Genomic DNA, 19,092 nt, shown 5'->3' on the forward strand with positions numbered 1-19,092 from the left:
TTTAGAAAAATTTTTCCTCCCTTGTGCTGTTTTACTGAAGTCACAGCAGTGGGACATTACTGAATGTATGCCCTCCTTTTCTAAGTGTGTGATTTCCCTCACACTTCGTGTCTGCCCCAACATTTTGGGCTTTGTTACTCTTGTTTTTTTATGTCAGTTTTGTTCATTTATTCAATATTTTAATGTCTTCTTGAGGCATGCTAATGTGAATTTCATAGATGTGAAGTGTATTTCCTATATGTATGTTTCATATAATAGGTTAATACCTCCATGTGACTTCTAGTCCATCTGTGTCTGACCCCTGTGATGATGTAAAATGGCACAGCTTTCTTTTTCCTTCTTTCCTACATTCCTTTCTCTGCCAAAAAGCTGCAGAGATTTACAGCTTATCTGCCCTGGAGTTTTTCCCTTTTAAATTTTAGTAAAATGGTACTAAAGATTCTGTTTGAGCCCACATTTAAATTCTTTGATTATAAGACAGAGAAACCTAAGAAGTGTCCTTGATTTCTCTTGTATACCCAGTATGTCTGTCGACCAGGTCCAGCTGCCACTGTCTTCCAGAATCTTATCTTGCAGGAAGTGCATTGCTTTCCCATTGTAGTGAGATTTTAGAACTAGGGAACAGCAGAGAGCAGCAAAGAGCAACAGAAAACAGGACAGAAGTGTCAGAGCTCAGCCTTGGCAAGACCAGCACTATATATGACCCCAGGCTAGTAGTCCCAGCAAGTGGGACTCTAGGCCATGGACTTAGCAGACAGCCTGTGGGGAGCCCAGATCCTGTCTGCCTCACTGACTCACTCGCCTCTATTCCCACACCCAGTGGGTCAGGTACTTCTGGCTTCTTTCCCATAGATTTTTACTTTCAAAAGGTTTTCACAGTTGTCTAAGTCAAAGGAATTGTGAGGTCTGGTGGCTGATGATCCTAGAGGGTGAGACACACCTTTCTGTGCAGGAGGAAACTATGTCCATCACTGTGCTACATCCAGATATTAGATTTTCTGCCATCTTGGAAATGAAATATGTCCCTAGGTATGGGTTTTGTTGCTCTGGAAGTACTGAAGCTAATATAGGAAATGCAGGTTTATCTTCCGTGCAGGCTGCAGTTATCTTCCTGAGGTGAAATAGAAAGACAGGGGAAAGCATGTAGACTTGGAAGAGCGTGGGAAGGAGAATAAACCCTTCATCCTGTTTTCCATGCCCTGCTGATGGAGTTGGGAAACTTCAGACACCATTGATAAGGCCAAAATTATATAAACTCTGAGTTTGTAGCATTCCTGTCCCATTCCTAAAAGAAGAACTGCCCCTCATAATCCACCTTTCAACTTTGCTTACTATAGAAAATGCATTAAACTTTTAATCTTATTGTAAACTATACCGTTTGAATATCTTTTAAAAGGATGGGAGGGGCCTCTTAGCAACCTTTATAGATTAATTTAAGAGCCACAAAAATCCATATATACCCATTGTGAAGACACTTATTAGAGACGGGAATCCCATCACCATGCCTGGGCATTCTTATATCATGGGTCCGCTGCTTGAAGAGCAGGTAGCAGTCTGGAGAACTCAGGCCTTGCCTTTTTTGTTGCTGTGGTTCCTTTCTCCTACAGAAAGTTAAAAAGAAATGAACTAACTTATCTCTGCTTCTGCAAACAACTCTTCTGCCAGTTCTGAAGCTAGCTTTGAGCACTGGCTAGGATCCCCTTCCCCTGGAGAAACGTTCTAAAAGTAAGGTATTTCTGACTCTTGCTCTCTCCATCTCTCTACCCCACTCTTGCATATTTTCTTTCTCCCCAAACTTCAGGTCCTCTACCATGCTGCCCATGGTGTCTTCTTTCCTTTTTCACTTTAATCTTTCTCTTAATGTTTTGATGATGTCTAGAATGCTGTGCCACCTTACAGCACTGTCATGCTGCCTGTAATATATAGACTCTCACTTGTAATGCTCTCTCAACTCAAGGTCCAGTCATGCTTCCTCTCCCCATGGACACCAGGCCTTCTCTCTCCTAATAAAGCTCATTTAGAAAGAGTATCCTTTTCCAAACATGGCATTTCCAAACTTGTGCTCGCTTCTCTTTAACAGATATGTCTTAATGCTTCCTCTTAGATTCTATTAACCCCTATGTTTGACTCATTAAAAATGTGTTGACAAGTCTCACAATCTGCTTCCTTATTTATACCATGAAATTATTTTCTTTGTTTAAGCCATGAATCCTAGTTTTGCCTAAATCAAGATCCCTAAGGGGAAAGGAACTCTTTAGGGTACTGAAGAGGATTGAGTGGTGCATTCTGCACCCCTGGACTTACTGATGACACTATCTAGAAAAGCCAGATCAAGGTCATCTTTCTTTGGAGTTTCTTCAGCTTCAGAGGAACTTTACTGGCAGGATCCATATGTAGTCTTTGCTGGCTAGAAACACTGAAACTGTTTGACAATTGCTCTGAGTCTTCCCACACAGAAAGGCAGAGTTTTATCTTGGAGAGTCACAGGAATACTTGTAAAATTTACTCCTGATACTCTACTCTGTGAATCACTTTTTCTGTGTTCTCTGCCTATATTCAGATTAAAATATAATAAACTGGCAATTAAATTTTTTTCAAGATTTCCTTGATAGTTTCAGGTAAAAAAAAAAGTCATTTGCTTCAAAATTACCTAAATGAGAAGTTGGATCAGTGAGAAGGCACAGAAATAAGCTAAGCTCAGTATTTTATGTCTAACTAGCTCTGTGCTAGGAACATGAGGGTCTCTTCTACCTTCATATGTCTGAAGCTTTCCATATTGAAAATCTAAGGAAAGAAGGGGAATCCATGGTTAGTAAGCCTAGATGGTTGATACCTTATTCTAGATGGCTTCAGGGATCCTGGAGATGTCTTCTTTTTGATATGCTGTGTTTTAAGGCAGAATTTGGTCCTTAATTGCTTCCTAATCACATAGATCTCCTAGACCAAGGCAGCTTCATGAGCAGTCTCACAGGGACAATACCATAAAGAGGCTTGGTTTATTGCCACACTTACAATTTATGCTGTGCCCCTCCAAGTGAGCTCTCCCGGCCTGCCAAGAGCTCATGTTTCACTGTTCTTAGGAATCAACAGCTGATATGAAAAAAAAAAAAAAAAAAAAAAAGCTCGAGTCTCTGCCACCCAGGGCTCAGGGACCAGGGGCCAATGTAGAAGAGGGGGCGAAAAGACTGTAAGAGCCATGGGTGGTGGATGACCACAGGAAACAATTTTCCAGGTGGCCAGGAACTTGCTCATATGAACTTATAGCAATGGTGATAGCATGCATAAGACCCATGCAAACTCAAACCAGACAAAACCCCAGCGTAGAAGTGGGGAGATGGGTAAGACATCCCAACCTTACATGAGGAACTATTGGTGACTGATCACTGCTGGATGAGGGAGAGATGGCTTCCTTTAAGGGAATGACACTGGATAGGTTGACTGGGGACCAGTGGATGGACTCATGCCAAGGAGTATTTGAGGATACAAACTTGACTCGATGGGCTTTAATATGTATGACAGCATACATGAAATCTGGCTGAGGGCTATGGGGGGGTTGCAGATAGGGAAGAGGATCATCAGCATGATAAACATGTATTGTATGAAAGGAAAAAAATGGAATCTTTTTTTTAAAGAATTATTCTTTTAATATTTTATTTTTTATGCATATAAGTATATTGCCTGCATGTTTGTAAGTGCACCCATGTTATGAAATGCCCTCAGAGGTCAGAGAGGGCATTGGATCACCTGGAACTGGAGTTAGGACAGTTGTCAGCCATGATGAGGGTGCTGGGAATTAAACCCAGGTCCTTTGCAAGGGTAGTCAGTGCTCTTAACCACTAAGCCAGCTCTCCAGCCTCAAGAACTATTCTTGCTATCAGAATCATTCCTACCACTAAGGCAGTGGCTTTCTGGCAAGGAAAAGAATCAACTCAGTGGGAAAACATACAAATTAGCACTAAGACACATTTATATCTTTGTGTTGGAGGCATTTGGATGAAATCTAATTGCCAAGTTTCAAATGGCCCATTTGATAAAGGGAAGTCCTTGTGTCCCATTAAGTATCCCAGGTTTGCGTTTGGGGCAAAAAGGACATCTTCAGTACCCTTTATGAGCTATTGTTGAGGAGGACTTCCAAAACTGTTGTTTACCCACAAAGGATCATATTTTCTGGTTAAATTACGTAGTAGTCCAGAAGAGGCAATTGGGCACTTAGGGGTATTATGGACTTCCCATTAGGAGCCAAACAAAGATTATTCTGGGAGTTGCAATTGCAGCCTTGTGTTACCAGTTGTCCTTTTCTCGTGGCACCATCTGTTGACTTTGAAGGAGAATAGAGGTATTTATAGTGAGCATAATGAACAGGGCAGACAGCTTCAGAGCATGTAATTCCGTATAGTACATACGTTTTTGCTATTAAATTGGCCAAATAATCGCTGCATTGGCTGGTTTTGGTCTCATCAATACAAACTAGAATCACATATTGAGAGGGACTATCAACTGAGAATTTCCCAGATCAGAATGGCTTGTGGCCATGTCTGTGAAGCATTTTGTTAATTCTTTTAATATTTTATTTTTTATGCATATAAGTATATTGCCTGCATGTTTGTTAATTGCTAGATGACATGGGAGGGCCCAGCCCTCTGTGGGAAATGCCATGCCTAAGCAGGTGGGTCTGGGCTGTGTAAGAAATGTAGCTGAGCAAGCCAGGGAGTTAGTGAGCAGCTTTTCTGTGTGGGCTCTGCCTCAATTCCTTCCAGGTGCCTTGATTTCTCTTTCAATGAAAGAGAAGTTTAAGACAAATAAACTTTCCAAACCAAGTTTGTTTGTTTGTTGTTTGTTTGTTTGGGGGTTCAGAGTTTTAAAAATATTTTTATTAGCTAGGCGTGGTGGCGCATGCCTTTAATCCCAGCACTTGGGAGGCAGAGGCAGGTGGATCTTTGTGAGTTCGAGGCCAGCCTGGTCCACATAGTTCCAGGACAGCTGAGGCTACAGGGAGACCCTGTCTCAAAAAGACCAAATATATATATTTTTGATTCAAGAATTTCATACAGTACATTTTCATTGTATTTAGACCCCCTCCCCTATTGTGCTGGATAGCTTTAGTGTCAACTTGACACACCTGGGTTGAGGGAGCCTCAGTTGGGGAATTTCCTTCATTAGACTGGCCTGTGGCCATATCAGTGGGGCATTTTCTTGATTGTTGAGTGATGTGAGAGGGCCCAGCCCACCGTGGGTGGTGCCACCCCTGGGCAGGTGGGCCTGTGTAGGATAAGAGAGCAAGCTGAGCAGGGGTCAGGGAAGCAAGCCAGTAAGCAGAGTTCCTCCATGGCCTGTGCTCCAGCACCTGCCTCCAGGTTCCTGCCCTAAGTTCCTACCTTGGGCTCCCTGATGAACTGTGACCTGGGAGATGTAAGACAAATAAACCCTTTCCTCCCTAAGTTGGAGCAGTGGTCAGAATGTTTTGTCACAGCAATGGAGAAACAAACTAAGACACCCATCTCCACCTTTACTTTACTACCCTCTCCCTCTCTCCATCCCCACTTTACTACTCCCTGACTTCATGTCCTCTATTATTATTATTATTATTATTATTTGTCTTTTTTAAAGGCCTATTGAGTCTTATCTGTGTTTCCCAAATGCTCTTGGATGTGGATCCATGTCTTGGAGACTGATCAACCGCCAGCTATCATATCAGTAAGGAAAACTGGCATTCTTTCTCCCAGCATCTATTAATTGCCAACAGATTTTTAGTAAGAGATGGAGCTTCTTGCCCACCTCCCCCATCCATTCACAGCCTATCTGGCTTGGGTTTGTTCAGGTCATATGCGTGTTGCCAGAGGTAATGTGGGTTCATATGTACACTACCCTGTGGTGTCCAGACAACACACTTTTCTTGTATTCATCTATCACTTCTGGCTCTTACAATCTTTCCACTCTCTCTTCTTCAATGAACCCGGAGCCTTGGGAGAAGAGAGTACAATACAGGTGTCTCATTTAGGGTTGAGCATTCTGTGGTCCGTTATTCTCTGCAAGTTGACCAGTTTTGAATCTGTGTTAATCTCTAGCCACTGAAAGAAGAATTTTCTCTGGTGAAAGTTGGGAGATACACTAATCTATGGGTATAGCAAGTTACCATCAATCAGTTTAATACTATGTCTATTTAGCAGAATGGAAGTAGTAGGTTCTCCCATATGACTTGCCTAGCCACAGGTTCTTGTCCCTGATAACAGTATCAGGTATGGACTCAATCTTGTGAAGTGGGAATTAAATCCAATTAGAAGGTATTTGCTTGCTCTCATAACATTGGTGCCACTATGCACCAGTGGGCATATTTTGCCAAGCCCATTTTTATTGCAGCTCATAGTGTTTACACTGGGTAAGTTTGATGATTACCTTTATTTACCAGTAGTACCATGCACAACATCTTCTAGTACAATGACAGCCAGCCAGCAGAGATAATGTTTCAAAGTATGTACCAGATTGATTGTTCTACTCAGGTATGTAGTATCTTCAGCAACAGGGTCTTACTGCCAAGTTGTTCTGGTGGGTAACCAAGTGCAATGGCAATAGTCAGCATTGTTTGAGGGTCTATGGGATATCTCTGGTCAGCAAGTCCAAAAGAGAGAGTCCATTCCCAGCATTGGGCTTTTCATTTACTAGTCTGTGGTGTCTCATAGGGCCACTGAACCCCTGTTATAGGGTAACTGCTTTTAAACCCATTTAATGTTGTATAAGTATGTACTGAAAGAAGTTTCTATAGTAGGTTTCTATGACTCTTCAAAAGACCTTTAGTGTTAAGTTTTTCTTCCTCTTACTCCCTCTTCTACCCTATCCTCCCATTCCCCATCCCCATTAAACCCATCTTCTCTGTTATTCCCCTTTCCTGTTTACATCCCTGCATTCTATCTCCCCTCCCATGAACCACCCCCATGGCCCCTTATCAGTTTCCTGATCTCTAAGGATTTTCCACCTAAAACACATCTGAAAATTCAAAGCTAACACCCACTTATGAGAAAGAACATGCAATATTTGTCTTTTTGGGTCTATCTTACCTCACTCAGGATGATTGTAGCCAGTTCCATCCATTTACCTGTGAATTTCATAATTTCATTTTTCTTAACAGTTGAATAATATTCCATTGTGTAAGTATACCATAGTTTCATTAACCATTCATCAGTTGATGGACATCTAGGTTGTTTCCATTTCCTGGCTATTGTGAATAGAGCAGCAATGAACAGGAATGAACAGATGTCTCTGTAGTAGAATACAAAGTGCTTTGGGTATATGCCCAAGAGTAGTATGGCTGGATCATGTGGGAAATCTATTTTTATGTTTATGAGGCAGTCCCCACTGATTTCCATAATGGCGACACCAGTTTGCACTCCCACCAGCAGTAATGTGTTCCCCTTTTCCCACCTGCTCACCAGTATTCATCATCATTTGAGTTTGTTTGTTTGTTTGTTGTTTGTTGTTTGTTTACCCTGATGGCTAAAGTTGTCGAACATTTTTTAAAAATATTTTTCAGCCGTATTTGTTTCATCATTTAAGAACTCTGTTTAGTTCCTTACCCCAATTTTTAATTGGGTTGTTTAGGGTTATTTTAGTCCTGTATCTAATCTAGATACTAATCTTCTCTACGATGTATAGCTGTTGAAGTTTTTCCCCCATTCTGTAGGTTGCCTCTTCACTTGATGGATGGTGTCCTTTGCTATACAGAAACCTTTTAATTTCATGAGGTCTCATTTGTCAATTGCTCTTAAAACCTGTGCTAATGGGGTCTCATTCAGAAAGTCCTTTATTGTGCATGTAAGTTCCAGTGTGCTCCCTACTTTCTCTTCTATCACATTCAAGGTATCAGGTCTTATGTCGAAGTTCTTGTTCCATTTGGAGTTGAGTTTTGTGCAAGGTGAGGCATAGAAATTCAGTTTCATTCTTCTACATGTAGCTACCCAGTTTGGCTAGCACTATTTGTTGAATATGCTGTCTTTTGTCCGGTGTGTGTTTTTGTAGCCTTTGTCAAAAATCAGGTGACTTTAAGTGCATTAACTTAAATCTGAGTTTTCAATTATCTTCCACTGATTGATGTGTCTTTTCATGCCAGTACCATCCTGGTTTTATTACTGTACCTCTGTAGTATAATTTGAAACCAGGGATGCCCCTAGGATTTCTTTCATAATTCAGGATTGTTTTGGCTATCTATATGCAATTTGAGAATTTCTGTGGAAAATTTTGTTGGAATTTTAATGGGAATTGTGTTGAATCTGTAGGTTCCGTTTGGTAGAATGACCATTTTCACAATATTAATCCTACTGATCCATGAGCATGGGAAGTCTTTCCATCTTCTGTCATCTTGACTTCTTTTCTCAATGTCTTAAATGTTTTATTATACAAGTTCTTTACTTCCTTGGTTACATTTATTCTATTTTATTTTTGAGGCTATTGCGAATAGGATCATTTCCCTGAGTTCTTTCTTAGTATGTTGTTGTTGGCATATGAAGGCTACTAATTTTGTGTGTTAAGTTTATATCCTGCTTGTTTTCCAAATGTGTTTATCAGTTCTAAGAGTTTTCTCCTGGAATATTTAGAGTTTTTATGTATAGAATCATTTACAAATAAGGATACTATTACTTCTTCCTTTCCAATTTGTACCCCTTTATCTCCTCCAGTTGTCTTATTGCCCTGGCTAAGAATTCAGGCACTATAATGAACAGGAGTGGGAAGAGTGAAAATCCTTGTCTTATTCCCAATTTTAATAAGAATGTTTTGACTTTTTCTCTCCATTTAGAATGATGTTGTTTGACCAGTAGTTTATCACAGTGTCTTTGTTACTTTTCTGTTGCTATTATAAAATGCCATGACCAAGGGAAGAGTTTATTGAGCTTATGGTTATAGGTTCCAGAGGAATTAGAGTCCATCATGGTGGGGAAGCATGGTGAGCTGGTCAGAGCAGGAGCAAAACCTAACCACTCACATCTTCAAGTAGGCACAGGAAGCAGAGAGTAACTAGAAATCCAGCAAGGCTTAAGAACTCTCTCAACGTGCTTCCTCCAGCAAGGCCACACCTTCTAAGACCTCCTAAAACAATGCCACCAGCTGGGGAGAAAATTTCCAAATACTTGGAGCCTACAGGGGACATTCTGATTTAAACCACCACATACAGGAACATAAAGCAATCTAGAGCAATTACCCTTTACTTTATTGGTGTTTGTTTCAGAATGCCCTGAGATTTAAGTGATGACTTTTGGGGAAAATGCATAATATCTAGGGGATTTCTGAGTATTTCAAATTGACCTACCAGAGGAAGTCAGAAATTCTGTTTGCTTCCACAGTATGCCATTCAGCACTCCATGTGCATACTGACTAAATATAGAAATGTTAGCTGTTTTGTTTCTTGCTAATTGCATGCACTGATGAAAGCTTTGAGCTCAGCCTTCTGAACAGACTAATCCCAGGTAATCGGGCACTCTTGATTATATCTAGAATGGAGGTAACTGTGTATACTGCCTAAAAAATGACCTTCTTTGCCTCATAAATAAAAACAATCAGAAAATAAGACCAATTCTTCATTTTTGATAGATGTTTCCAGTAGTTCTCTCCTAGGGGAAAGGAATATATCAGATAGTTTAAGTACAGTCATGTCTAATCTCTTCTAATTCATCTGGTAAAGGGAGTGAGGCAGCAGAGGAAACATTTGGAGATGAAAGCTGAATATCTCATAAGGAGTTAGATGACTCACAGATTAAGGCTGTGTGTGATAGTAATTTAACACAAGTTCTACAGAATGGGCACATAAATGGTGAGAGGAGAGCCTAAAGTGACTCTTTGGCTGTTTTCACTAGAGCAGCGGTGGTAGAGATGGCTACCATCCAGGGATGCTATCCTCTGACTACTGGGTCTTATTGCCGGGGCCTGTGTCTTTCCCCATGGTTCTGAGTCAGCATGCCTAATGCAGTCCCTTAAAAGGAAGACAAGAAGATCATAATTTGGGTGCCTTAGGATAGAGGCTGCCTTCAAAGTTGTATGAGCTGTCTTTTCCTCCAGCCTAGTTGTATGGCATCTGATTGGTCCTGTTTAAGTTTCTTACATAGTGGCTGGAAAATTAATGAATAGATTGGAATCCAGTTTAACAATAAGCAGTTAGTCCTAAGAAAGCCCTTGTTTCTTTGTTGGTTGTAAAATAATTCCTACTACCAGAATTGTGGTCAAGAGTTATAACTGAGGCTGGAGAGATGGCTCAGCAGTTAAGAGCACTGACTGCTCTTGCAGAGGGCCAGGATTTGATTCCCAGCACCCACATGACTGCTAACAACCATCTGTATCTCCAGTTCCAGGGGATCCAACACCCTCTTCTGACCTCCACAGGCATTGCACAACATGGGTACACCTACCTACATGCAAGCAATATACTCGTACACATAAAATAAAAATAATAAATATTTTTAAAAGAGTTATAAGCACTCCTGAGGGAGTCAGTTTATGACCTATGTATTTAACTTCATGCTGACAAAGTTGCATTTTGGTTTTTGATACTTCATGGTCCTTCTTAGCTAGTTCTAATAAGGTCTTATTAATTAAGGAAGGCATCATATAAAGGAGAACACAAAATCAGATCATTCACCTTTTGAATTGAACTGGACTCATGGAAAAAAAAACTTGTACCTCTCACAAATCAGATTTAAGAAGTTAAGATAAATATGTGGGACTTTCAGTGCATCCCTGTGGCATCACAGTCCATGTATACCGCCGTTCATCTTGCATGAAGATAAACAAATTCTGGCTGTTTAATGCCATGGGGATGCTAATAAAAGGCACTGCAAAGATTTATTACTGGAAAAATGAGCTGTGTTTTGAGGAATGTAGAGAATAAGGTGTGGGGATTAGGCACCACTGGATGGAGAGGGAAAACTATCTTATTCATGCCCCAGAGATCTTGCACACATCTCCACCCTCTTCCATTTGGCTTCTTTATAGGTAATATTGGGGTGTCATGAGGACTGGTGCCAGGGATTATGAGCCATTTTCTCAGTATTCTTCTGTGACCAGTTTGATTCACATCAGGGTTTGTTGCCTCAGAGAGTATTGCTTTATATTTTATGAGAGTTTGCTTTTCTCTATTGTCGTCTAGATTGGGACAACTCATTGTATTCGCCCTACGTGTGCTGCTAACTTTGCCCATCATTCCACTGGTGCTTGTTAATCTCCTACTGTTGATAGGGAAATTAAATATAGCCAAGCATTTAATGTGTGTCTAACATTGCTTTATGACTGATTTTATACTTTGGAATATAATACCCACCTAATAGTGGCTTTATAAATGCTTAATAAAATTCATGTTGAAGAAAGAATCAAAACTAAGATGGAGAAGGCAGTCTTAAGAAATAAATACCACAGTTATCTAGTGGAATATCTGTATGCAACTGCATTGTTTTCAAAAACACCTGTAATAAACTCTGTTTAAAAAAATTTTTTTAATCCTGCCATAAATACCTGCCTCCACAAACATGTCTGCAAAAGGAATCTCCTTTTGGTGGTTTCAGGAACTAAACACTTATGCTGATAATCACATAGGTGTTTATCCACAAATGCTACGACAAGGCAGGGGACCTATAAATTCTGTGAATGGACTCAACTCAGGACTCAAGTTCTTTGGAAGGACACTCCAGTCCATTAGTGTGAATAAACTCTCGCAACTTCTCCATATGAGTCTCTTGGTGCCTTCTCTGTGTGTGCCTGGTCCTATGCCTCACTTGTGGGGTCTTTTAGGACTCCATAAGTGTCAAGGAGAAAATGGGGGCCTTGAGATTCTCAACATTCCCTAAGCTTAAGATCACCTGTACCTTTAAGGGGAAGGAGGTATGAGCATTTTATATTTCTAAAATGATATGCTAGCAAATGGATAGGGCACAATTCACCACAGAAAAGTGTGCTATTCTACATTTTTTTCCCAATTGAAATTGTATAAAGTTTGAAAAACAGTTATCAGTATGTTAGAAATTTTGACAATTTGAATTTTGTTTTTGCTCTGAGGGAGAGAATTTTAAACATGATGGGATTTAGAGTGGCCCCCTATCTACCAAGGCATTGTTTCCTTTTGGTAAAGAATTACTTTAATCTATCCTTATGTATTAGTAAGATTAAAAGGGAAAACTCTCTGGATTCCCTAGAGCAGCCCTATTTTAGCTTTGTTTCTCTTTGAAACTCTCTCTCAGTGGCCTGTTGTCCCTTTTGGGAGAGCACCCATCTCAATCTTACAGTCCCTTTAAAATGGCCATGCCCTTTACAACAGATACAAATTATTTTGTCTTTTTCAATACAGGAGTTAACAGGTGTCTTTGCCTAGGCACTTAACTGTTTTAATTGAAAGCTCATATTTTGTGTGGTGTTCCTTTTTTTTTTTTTTTTTACATCACGATTCTTGAAATTTGGTCTGCCAAGAAACAAGTGCATCTGGGTAAGCAAAGCCCATGGAGGCCCATGTGCACTATTTCCTTTGACCAAATGGCCGAATCGTCTAGTCCTTCCATAAACACAATGTATGAGGTATCACTTGTGATTCTCATAGTTCTCAGGGAGAATTCCTGAGTGCTGTTGAAATTTTTTTTTTGTCAAATCTGACTTAAAAGTGAGGAACACCTTCTCCTAGCCTTATCTTACATTGTTGTATTTTGGCTGAGTCAGTATTTCATGGAAATAATTTAGGTAATCACAACACAGAGCCAGTTCCCTAACTCACAGCAGGAAATTTTAGCATCAGCATCTAGTTTATTGAAGTTCTCAAGGGAATTCCTCCATTCTGTCAAGTGAAATGATTGCTCCTCTGCCTTACTTCCTGAAGCCAATAATTGGATTAATCGGTACAAGTCAGAAAAACCTGGTTTATATGTCAATAGGGTGATCTGAAAGTATTTAGCAAATCCTAGAGTGTTGGGCCTTTGTGACCCTCATACACATGGCATGGAGGAAAATGAGACCTAATGTAATTTCCTAAGCCAGGCTAAAGTTTAGCGACCTGTCTCTGGCCTGTCACTTCCGTGTGGAGGTGACTCAGCAGAGCCCTATCTAAGATTGCCTCTGCCCAGTAACAACTGGCATGGTAAATTCCCAGTGGCCCAGAGTCTTTGCCCCAGATGACACATTCCTATACCCACCCCCTTTTGCACACCCCTTTTGCTTAAACTATATAAGTTGATGCCTGACGCAATAAAGTGAGTTCCTGCCTCGACAAGACTCCCGACTCGGTGTGGTTTTTGAGTCGCCGACACTCACCATCCCACTCAGCCCCTAAGAGAGGGATCCAGGCTGGTCCTGGCCTCTCCCCCTGTGCCGTACCTGTCAGAGCGTCCGACACTAGAGGGTCCTTAATGGGTCCCTAATAATCAAAAACAGTATCTGGGTCATTTCTCCCCCTATGTTTGATCTTAAAAGAAACCACAGCAATTTTTTTTTAGTTTAGTATAAAATTTTGTTCCCACTGGAAATTGCCAGTTCTTTTGGTAATTTCAAGGAACAGTAGGATGGAAGGGTATTGAAGGAGGAGCAAGTTGAAGACCTGATAGAGAAGGCTGGGAAAAACCGTTGAGTACTTAGAGCTTGTGAGTTGTTCTGTGGGAGCTTAGACAAATGAGAATGATGGATGCCTGGCTTATGAAGTTTCAGAGGGAAGTAAAGACTCTATCTGTGTTATTTTGAATTAAATATATGTAGTCCTCAGTCAGCTGGGGTTAAGAAATCAGCTGTGAGGAATCAGCATCATTGAGGTGAATCTTCTGAGAAAGTATTTCCTCAGGCTCAGGACACAAGCTGTGGTTCAGAGGGAGCCAAATCTTCATCTCATGCTGGAAACTGAACTTAGCAATATGTAAGAGCCTTCCATGTGGTACTGACTTTGAATGCATGAAGGGATCATGGAGAGAAGCAGAGTCTTGATACCTTGAGAGGCCAGGAGAGGCCATTGGTGAAGGTGCAGCCTCAGTTACAGTGGAGGTGCCACCATATTGTACATGCTGGGATGGTGGGATGACCACCAAGGACAGTGGCAGGTATGGAGTGGAGCTTGCCTGAGCCTATTGGACTGTGTGTGCTTTAGACAACAGAGTGACCATGGCCTGGGAAGGATGTTAGATGAGACTCAGGGATGGGAAAGGAATGAACAATGAGGGGCCTAAAGATAACCCAAGGTAAATTTATTTTAATTATTTTTATTTATAATTTTTTTTGTATTTCATACAGAAAATCCCAAACAATTATTCATCTTTATACCCGCATCCCAAATGGCACCCTCCCATAGCCTACCCCCGACTGCAGCCCTGTTACTGTACACTGTGTTATCCATGCCCCAAGCCATTACCCAGTGCAAGTCCATCCTCTGAGTCTAATCAGCCTATCTAGAGTTCCTTGTTTAGGAAGATCAGCTCTTCCTCATCTAGTAGTAATCAGTTGCCAACATTCCTTTAGATAAGACTGGGGTCTGCTGTTCATGTTTCCATTTCTATGCCGGGTTACTGTCTGGGAGTCTCTTAGGCCACCCTGGCCAATAACTCAAAGGAAGGTAATGCCTGTCTGACATTGTTTCTTGTTATGTAGCCTTTAGCTATACACATGGACTCTTAAAGAATTATACTCATCACTTTAATCTTTGGTTATATTTTCCTTTTGGGTGTTTAAGACCATACAGTTGGCCCAGATTAACAAATTTATTTTTACTCTTAAGACCGTTTGAGGATCTGTTCCTCAGGAGTCACATAGTCCAAGGTAAATTTTAATTAGATCTGGACCTATGACATTCCAACCTCTCCACAGTCCTCCAAGTTCTAATCAGTTACTCAGCTAGACAGAAGGTTCAGTGTAAGGTTTCTTTCCAGGAATCAGAATATTCATCACCTTATATTATTTTGTCTTGCTCACATTCCTAATTGATCCTCTTCCTTTTCCAAAATTTCCCCACTTCTACTTTTTTAAAATATTGTTTTTATTTTTATTTTATGTGTATGAGTGTATTGTCTGCACGTATGTGAATGCACCTGTGTTGTGCAATGCCGTGGAGGTCAGAAGAGGGCTTCAGATTCCCCTGGAACTGGAGTTAAAGATGGTTCGTAGCCACCATGTGGGTGCTGGGAATCGAACCTGGGTCCTCTGCAAGACCAGTCAGTGCTCTTAACCACTTAGCCATCTCTCCAGACCCCCTACTTCTACTTTTATACTTTTTTTTCCTTTTTAAAAATCTAGATTCCACATACAAATGTAAGCATATATGTTTGTCATTTTGAATCTGGCTTATTTCACTTAACATGATGATCTCCAGTTTCATTCATTTTCCCAAAAATGCAATTTCCTTATTCTTTGTCAATAAGTAAAATCCCATTGAGCATTTCATTTCCTTCACCCACCCATCTCTTTATGGACATCCAGCCTAGCCTGGTTATTCTGAATGGAGCTACAATACACATGGATGTGCACCAATCTCTATTGCATGCTGACTTAGATACATCCAGATAGATACATACATATATACATACAAACATACATGTACACATGAGTTGTACAGCTAACTGATTATATGTCAATTCTATTGTTCTGAGAAATCACCATGCCAATTTCTAGTGGCTATGACAACTCACACTTACACCAGCAGTATGTAAGTGTTCTTTTCCTCCCCTGCATACTTGCCAGTATTTATTGTTATTTGTTAAATATGATAACCATTCTAACATGGGAGAGATCAAATCTCAGCATAGTTTTAATTTGCATTGCTTTATGGCTAAAGATATTGAAAATGTTTTTATGTATTTCTTGGATGTTTATACTTCCTTCTATGATAAATGCCCATTCAATCAATTTGCCAACATATTAATTAGGTGACTCCTTACTGGTGTTAAAATTTTTAGTTCTTTATTAGTGCTATATTTTTTAAATATTTATTGATTTTTGTTGTATGTGTATGAGTATGTTGCCTGCGTATATATATGTGCATCAAATGTGTGCAGTGCCCAGGGAAGCCGGAAGAGCGCACTGAATACCATGAAACTGGAGATACAGATAGTCGTGAGCTGCAGTGTGGGTGCTGGGAGCTGAACCGGGTCCTATGCAAAAGCAGCAAGTGTTCTTAACCACTGGGCAATCTCTCCAGCCCCATAAGGGCTACATTTAATGCCTTCGCAGATATTCAACTGGCAAAGATTTGCTTTCATTCTGTAGGCTGTCTTTTCATTCTCTTAATCATTGCCTTTGTTGTGTAAAAGCTTTTAAATTTCATGTAATCCCATCAAAATCAATTACTATTATCTTTTAAGCTATTGGAAAAACCTTGTCTATGCCTATGCTGTGAGGTGTTCTTCACATTATCCTCTATCATCTTCAAATCATCTTCAAATCATCTTCAAATCATTTTTACAGCTCTTTCTTTCCCTTTACCTCTAGGTTCCTTGTATACCCTTCCCTCCTCCCTCCCTTAAACTAACCCAATTTTTACCCATATCTCCCTTATTAACACCTCCTTCCTACTGTTCTTCTCTTTCAGATTCTTTATTTCCCTTTACTGCCCTGGTTCCTTTCCATTATCCTGGTTCCCGTAGTTATGTATGGATACATATTCATTTATCAGAATTTGGTGCTAGGATCTACATATGAGGGAGAACATACATTGTTTGTTTGTTTTTTTCTGAGTCTGTGTACTTAGTGTAATAGTTTCCAGATCCATCCATTTACCTGCAGATTTCATTATTTCATCTTTCTTTACTGCTGAATAGAACTCCATTTTGTAAATATACCACATTTTTGTTAAGAACTTGTAAGTTGAAAGGCATTTAGGTTGCTTTCATCTCTTAGCTATTGTGAAACAAGCAGCAGTAAACATGGTTGTACAAGTGTCTCTACAATAGGATAAGCCCTTTTGGCATATGCCAAGGATCCAAGTGCAGTGGTATGACTGGGTCAAATGGTAAGTCCATTTGTAGTTTTTTAAGAGTCTTCCACACTGCTTTCCATGGGGGTTGAACCAGTGTGCAGCCCCACCAGCAGTGGATGAGTGTTCCCCTTTCCCCACATCCTCTCCAACATTTGGTATCATTTGTTTTCTTGGTCTTAGCCAGTCTGACTGGGGTAAGGTGAAATCTTAAAACCGTTTTAATTTGCATTTCCCTAATTACTAGTGATGTTGAACATCTTTTAAGATGCTTCTTAGCCATCTTTATTTCTTTTTTTGATAAGTCTCTGTTCAGCTCCTTAGCCCATCTTTTAGTTGGGTCACTTCCTTTCTTGATTCTTTGTTTTTTGAGTTCGTTATATATTCTGGATGTTAAATCTCTGTCAGATATGTTACTGATGAAGATTTTCTCCCATTCTGTGGGTTTTCTCTTCACTTCCCTGGTTGCCTCCTTGAATGTACAGAAGGTTTTTCAGTTTAATGAGGTCCCGTTTGTTGATTCTTGACCTTGTTTCCTGAGCAATTGATGTCTGGTTTAGAAAATCCTTTCCTACACCTATATCTTATAGGGTTTGGCCAAGGTTTTCTTCTAACAGTTTGAGAGTTTCATGCTTTACGTTGAGGTCTTTGGTCCATTTGGAATTGACTTTTGTGTAAGGTGAAAGATAGGGGTTTAGGTTCATTCTTCTACAGGTGGAGATCCAGTTTTGCCAGCACCATTTGCTGAACATGCTGTCTTTCCCCCAGTGAATGTTCTTGGCCCCTTTGTCAAATATCAGGTGGCTGAAATTGCATGTACTCATATTTGGGTCTTCAATTTTGTTCCACTGATATATATGGGTTTGTTTTTGTGCCAGTACTGTGGTGTTTTTATGACTATAGCTCTGTAATACAGTTTAAAATCTGGTATAGTTATCCCCCCAGCATTGCTCTTCCTGCTCAGGGTTGCTTTGGCTATCCAAGGTTTTTTGTGCTTCCATATGAATCTTAGTATGGGTTTTTCCAATTCTGTGAAAAATGTCATGGGGATTTTGATTGATATTCATTGAATCTATACAAGGCATGGGAAATCCATGAGCATGGGAAATCCTTGCATCTTCTGATGTTTTCCTTAATCTCTTTCTTTAGAGATTTAAATTTTTCATTATAGAGGTCCTTAATGACCTTGGTCAGGTTTATTCCAAGATATTTTTTTGCAGCTATTGTGAAGGGGAGTGTTTCCATGTACTCTTTTTCTGATTGCTTGTTATTGATATATAGACTTTCTGCAGACTTTCATAGATTAATTTTGTAACCTTCCACTTTACTGAATGTGTTAACAGTTTCTAGGAGTTTTCTGGTGGAATTTTTGGCATGTCTTAGGTATACTATCATACCATCTACAAAAAGGGATAATTTGATCTTTTCTTTCCCAATTGTTACTCCTTTAATTCCTTCTCTTGTTTTATTGTTCTTGAAAGTGTTTCAAACACTGTGTTACAGAGGAGTGGAGATAGTGGACAGCCTTGTATGGTTCCTGATTTCAATGGGATAATGCTTCTAGTTTTCCTCCATTTAGAATGATGCTGGCTGTGGGTTTGTTATATATGGTTTTAATTATGTTGAGGTATGTTCCCTCAAGTTCAATGCCCTCTAGGACTTTGAGCATAAGTTCATGTTGAATTTTGTCAAAGGCCTTCTCTGCATCTATTGAGATGACCATGTGGTCCTTGTCTTTGAGCCCATTTATATGATTTATGACGTTTACTGATTTACGTATATTGAACCATCCTTGCATCTCTGGGATAAAGCCGACTTGATCATGGTGGATGATCTTTTTGATGTGTGTCTGTATGTGGTTTGCAAGTATCTTCTTGAGAATTTTTGCATCTATGTTCATTAAGGATATGGGTCTATAGTTTTCTTTTTTGGTTGTACTTTTGTCTGTCTTTGGTATTAGAGTGATGCTGGCTTCATGGAAGGAATTTGGAAGTTCTCCCTCAATTTCTATCTTTTTGAATAAATTAAGTAGTATTAGATGTAGATCCTCTTTAAATGTCTGGTAGAATTCTGCTGTAAATCCATCCACACCTGGGCTTTTTTTAGTTGGGAGGCTTTGTATTATGGTTTCAATTTCCTTATATGTTATGAGCCTGTTTAAACTGTTGATCTCTTCTTGGTTTAACTTTGGA

Source organism: Nannospalax galili, unplaced genomic scaffold (genome assembly GCF_000622305.1).
Source record: "Nannospalax galili isolate Female #2095 unplaced genomic scaffold, S.galili_v1.0 scaffold690, whole genome shotgun sequence".
In the NCBI taxonomy this organism is placed as follows: Eukaryota; Metazoa; Chordata; class Mammalia; order Rodentia; family Spalacidae; genus Nannospalax; species Nannospalax galili.